At 37.1% G+C, this 6,128-nt stretch overlaps 1 pseudogene; it reads left to right on the top strand.

The window, feature by feature from the left end:
* The first annotated feature begins 312 nt into the window (after positions 1–312).
* Positions 313–5,120, top strand: LOC107675273 (uncharacterized; annotated as a pseudogene).
* The last annotated feature ends 1,008 nt before the right edge of the window (positions 5,121–6,128 follow it).

The raw sequence follows: 6,128 nt of genomic DNA, 5'->3' as shown, positions 1-6,128 counted from the left end.
ACATCTTGGATGCCCTGGGGGTAAGCAGATAAACATCAAATTTTCATTTTTGGGTGAACTATCCCTTTAATATAATTGAATAATTATTTGAGTTACTCTTAATCTGGACACTTGTTTCTTTAAAATAAATAAATAAAAAAACCTTTTGAAAACAAAACTTTTAACCCCAGCCCGGGGTCGTCACATGTGGTTGCCGCAAGCCCGCCGGCCATACCTTAAACCGCATAAACACATTTCATTACACCAAATACACAAAATAATGTTCTTTTTACCAACGTCATATGACCCCTTTAAACGAGGACACAAAAAATCATGCAGGAAAGGGAGAAGAAAAACCTCAGGGCTATGCATTAAGAGCCGGGCAATCCTCTGTGTCCAGTTGCTTCTCTGGAGAAATATCAGAGCAAAATTCCAGCTGACGCAAAAGCGCTGTATCTGCAGTCCAAAAGGATGTACGTGGTCACCGATGAGATGTGGTATACTGCAGTTCCTCTAGGAGTCAATTATCTGTCCCAAATGCTGCCCAAAATATGCAAAGAGGCCGGTAGGAGAACGACCTACACTAACCACAGTCTGAGGGTCACTGCAATTCAAAGACTGACTGAATCGAGGGAGATCATGGCGATATGTGTGCAGAGGTATGTTTAGCCTGGAAACAATGCCAAACATTCAGAAAATAAACAGGAGTGAGTCATTTCGCGGTTCTAAACTGTCACCAAGTTTTTATTCGTCAAAAGTTCGTTTCTGGCGTAGAATGCTTTCGGATAACAACTGGTTCTGGAAAGTCTCACTCTGCAGAGAACGTTGCACTGGGATGTTTTTTTTTTGTTTTTTTTTCTTTCAGTTTGTATCACCTTCTTGAAGCTTGGTCTTATTTTGAAGCTGGTTTCACTTAAGGGCAAAGAAAAACAAAACAGTATTAAATTATTGTATCTGAAAACATACATTATTCGACATTAAAAGGGATATTTCACACAGAAATGAATATTCTGTCATTTACTCATCTTGTTCTTCTGTGGAACGCAAAAGGTGATATTTTGAAACAGCTGTTTGAACATTGTTTTGGACCCCATTGACTCTCATTGAATGGACCGCAATATGTTTTTTGTGTTCCACATAAGAAAGTCATACAGGTATGGGACACTGTTGCAAACTCTCGCGAGACAAATAAGCAACAGCAGCTTCAAAAACAAGCCCAATATTATTTGATTATTTATTATCATCAATATTATTCATTATGAATTATTTATTACCAATAGTTGCACCTGCAACATATTAAAGTGAAACCACTCTTTTATTTGAAAAGCAAAAACAATTTATTTTTACAAAAATCAGTAAACTGCAACAAAGCGGGAGGCACGCACTCATCTCCTATCACCTGTAAGCAGAAAAGGGTTGGAGAGATGGAAAAGGAGAAAAAGACAAGAGCTTTAAGGGGGAGCTGTAACATAGCCACATATTTATATGAGGGCTTATGAAAATATGGGCTAATAAAATATATTTGAAACAAATGTATATACTGTTAGTATTAGTATGGGCCTACTTGTTTTTTTATTATAGCCCGTGATGATAATACATTACAAAAACATTGTAAAAATTAACCTTATATCGCTTGGATTACAGCGTCACACCTCTATGGCAAGCCGGTTTAGCTTAAAATATTCCCAGTGTTACATAATTGCATTTTTACTAGTAACAATTCAATTAGAGATCTCTACAATTAAATTCTCTAGTAACAATGCTAATAAGAGAGCTCTTTAAATCAATTTTACTAATTACAATTAGAGTGCTCTGCAATTGCATTCTTACTAGTAAGAACTGAATTAGAGAGTTCTCTAATTCAGTTCTTACTAGAAACAATTATGATTATAGAGCTCTCTAATTCAATTCTTACTAGTAACAATTTAATTATAGAGCTCTCTAACAAAAAAAGAAGCTAAAAGTCACGCATTATAAGTGGACTTGGCAACTCTGGTATGGAACGACATGAAGTTGACACCGTTTCCATGGGTGAATTATTTATTTTAACTTGTTTATAAAACTGTTGTTTATAAGCATTCACATTCGTGCTGGTGAACAGGGTGTTAGTCCTTTATTAACAGTGGCTTTCAGACATACCCGTTCTTGATATATATCAAGCTTTTTATTTTTATTTTTTTGTTAGAATGGAACTATTAATACTGCTCATCACTAAACTCCTTTCCACTCATATACTCTGATCCAAATGCGGCAAGCACAGACCGGTGGAGAGATCTAGACAAATGGAGTGATACAGCAGTGACTACGTTTACATGGACATCAGTAATCTAATTATTTACCTTATTCTAAATAAGCCAATATTATGATTATGGTGTTTACATGAGTTGCTTTTAGAATATTCCTTTCATGTTCCCGTTTTACATGTTATAGTACATAGTTCGATTAATGGCACACAAAATCCCCTCCGAAATTTCACGTATAAACATATAGTTCGTCTTCGTGATGATGCCATGTTTAATTCGATTTCTGTTTACTTCGAATATGACTTTAGCCGGATTAAGGTAATCAAAAATCTCTGTTTACATGGTAGATTCTTAATCAGAGTATTGTCTTAATCGTATTAATATCGGATTATTGTTGTCCATGTAAACGTACTCAGTGAAACTTTCCGGTGCTGCTGTACCAAATATCAGCACTCTTGGAAGTAGTAATTAAACAAGTGATGTTTAATTATATAGCATTAAAATAATAAATATGAGTGCAATTATGATAGTGTTCTCTTGCAGTGTTCCAGTTGAGATTCACAGTGGCAGCAGCAGGAATCCGCTCCATACTCCCCCAGCACTGAACTTGACTCCAGCTCTGCCAGATAGGAGAGTCCCGGGAGCAGCCACAGTTGGGTGAAACAGGAACCAGAGCCTGAAGTCATCCAGTTGGAAAATATGAACTCTGAGGCCACCTCTGATGCTGAGAAGGACAACACTCTGAACAGTGCTGTCACTAGTATGATATTTTTCATTTCCTGAGAATCATTAGGATGAGATGAGCTCATTAGGATCATCATATTTCAATGATGGGACATAGATTGAGGGAAGTATTTATTTTTCTCAGCAGCGGTACCGTCGATGGAGGGTTTACCCAACAGTGTTATGCTGACCGTCACCAAACTTCAGTGCCTACTGGAGAGCAAACAGGAGAGGATTGAAGCTCTGGAGAGACAGGTGCAGGACCTACAGGAGGATCGCAAGTTCCTCCGCTCACAGATCGAGAACCTCACTGGCGCTCGCTTGGTTTCAGTGCCTGAAGGTGCGGTGGAAAAACGAAAAAAATAAATAAACACTTAAACACCTTGCAAACTGTATAATATTGAATTTTATAATTACCTTTTGCATAATTTTCTTTTTAAATGATATTGTGTGTCAGCACAAAATGGTTTCACATTTCATGATATGCAGGTTTTTTAGTATTAAAAATGTTAATATAATGTTTTCATTATGAAAACAACACCAGATCAAATTGCAGTGTTTCTGGAGTATTTTATTTAGGGTGTAATGTATAATCTTTACATTTAAGAGAAATGTTGCAGAAATGTAGTGAAAATAATTTTGTTTATAGAACCAAAATACAACCAAGCCACAATATAGTTAGTGAAACATTTTATTTGTTTTGTAAAACACTTAAACTATGCACTAGGGCTGTCAAAAAAACATTCGAATTTCGAATATTCGTAATACAAAAACGTTGCATTCGAATTGTAGGTGTGCGTCGGGCAGCCTTTTCAGTGAAATGCGACGACGATGTAAGTGTCGTTGCATTTTAATGTTTTTGTTAGTCTATGCAGTTGAACCCACTAGATGCGTTGCTGCTACGTTGTTCATTCAAAATATTGCGGGGAAAAAAGAACATCAATGCGGAGATGATGTTGTTTACGTCAAAACCGAAACCAAGCCGTTCACACAGAACGCATATTTATCACATTTTCTAGAGGGACATCTGTCACCGTTGCACTCGCGTCTCGCACAAGTGAGCCGCATGTTTAGAAAGCCATGGAAAATGGTAAGTTCAACTTTTTAAAAACATGTCTCACGACTTTTTGGCGGTTTTTCCCAATCCTACTGACTCTCAAGTTTTTAAATGAAGAAAGTACTCTTTGTGATTGGTTTTCGGTCCTTTGTATTAATCTATACATACATGCATGATTCTGTTTTGTTTCTAATTGTTTAAGCAACTTTAATTATATAAGGTTTATAAACATTATTTTAAACATTATGCACTTTTTTCAAAGATAGTCATGTTATTTTATTAGCTTTGAAGAAACGTGCATAATATTTTGTTCGATGCACCCTCTTGTGGCCTCAGGAGAGAAGCCAAAAGCTTGTTTCCCCCCTAACTGAAATGATGCCTTTTAAATTCGAATATTGATAATATTTAAGTACAAAATTCGAATTTAGTTTTTCAGCCATTTTGACAGCCCTACTATGCACAATTTAAGTAACAGTTAGCAGTGAATGCACTGACAAAAGACAAGGTTTCATGACACAGTATATTGAAAATGCATATAAAGTTTTCTAAAGAGTAGCTCTGCTAATATTGGGATCGCTATTTTCAATTCATGTTTATGAATTGTGAGCTGAAATGAATTAATACATTTTGCAGTTTGTGTTCTATTTCCTGTTACACTGGTGCTTTGCTCATGTGCTCGTTTACTACTTTTCTCGGTTGCTGCAGCTAGCACATCAGTGTTGTCTGAGTCCAGGTCACAGAGGAGGCGGCGTAAGAGCTCGTCCAGCTCATATGTCGATGATGATAGCATCACTGATGAATCTTCATCTGAAGAGTCCAGCAGAATCAGAAAAAAGAGACGCCACAAGAAGAAAGCGAAGAGAGGTGCACGACAAGTAGCATTTTTACATTAACAGTTATCTGGATTGTTCATAAATTTGTCTTGGCTATAGAAGATCCCTTGTAAAACGTATAATTTAGCATACTTTTAAAAAGAATATTATTTAACAAATCAAAATAAGTGTAATTCTTTAAAGCATTTATTTCAAATATACTTTAAAGTACAACTTTTAATTTGACATCAGATTGACTTTGATTTCAATCTCTTCCCAACAGGGTGTGTTCCCCATTGTGACTAGGTCGTGATCAGCCTTTATCAAGAAGAAGAGCATGAGTAGGGCTTTCCGCTCAAGCGTGTCACTAAGGTTTACAGGGCCCGGGAGAGTTTTTTGATGAGCGAGCCTCCATATGCCCAGGAGGACAGTAGGCTATGCCATAAAGGACCTTATTTGGGCCCTGCATCTTATGGCCTGGGACAGCGCCCCAACATGGCCCTCGTCGCAGAACTGCACCAGATTGCTAACAAATCTGTTCGGGTCTGATCAGGACTTGTGAGGAAGCATACGTCCACTACACCCAGCAGTGTGTCCTCTCTCCAGAGCAGAGCAGTTCAGTTTGTAATTCAGTATCGAAAAGACATAACATATCTGAGCCTTGCTTAAGTGGGTTTTTGATTTATGAGTACATATGAGTGAGGTCATCTTGTTGCTTTAAAAACGCAAGTTGCTTTTAACAATTTGCCAAATGTAAACTTACATTCTTGTACTGATGTAAACGATGATTTTCATTTAAACAACTGCTATTGAAAACCATTAGTAAAACCCTAACACCATGACAAACTAGTCAGATGATAGGTTGGCCTACCATTTGAAATCACAACTGAACAGTTATTTTATGCTGATGAAGCCCTCAGCATAAAGGATGGAGCAGATGAGAGCTTCTGGAGACCTGTTGCTTAGCACTGCTAAACAAACAAGAGCATTTTCCATGACTGGACACTAGAGGTCTCTTTGATTCCATTGTTGAGTGTAAATGAGAGGCGCTTGAAGGAAATAAAGTAGTGAGTGAAACTGAAACATGGTGTGTTATGCATATGATGATGTATCTCTTTACGCTCACAAATTTTATTAAAGGGGTCATATGATGTTGCTAAAAAGAGCATTATTTTGTGTATTTGGTGTAATGAAATGTGTTTATGCGGTTTAAAGTTCAAAAAGCATTATTTTCCACATACTGTACATTATTGTTTCTCCTCTATGCCCCGCCTTTCTGAAACGCGTCGATTTTTACAAAGCTCATCGGTCTGA

This window comes from Sinocyclocheilus anshuiensis, unplaced genomic scaffold, assembly GCF_001515605.1.
Source record: "Sinocyclocheilus anshuiensis isolate Anshui unplaced genomic scaffold, SAMN03320099.WGS_v1.1 scaffold1090, whole genome shotgun sequence".
Taxonomy (NCBI): domain Eukaryota; kingdom Metazoa; phylum Chordata; class Actinopteri; order Cypriniformes; family Cyprinidae; genus Sinocyclocheilus; species Sinocyclocheilus anshuiensis.
Note: the sequence above shows the minus strand (reverse complement) of the source record. Positions and strands in the feature narration are given on the sequence as shown.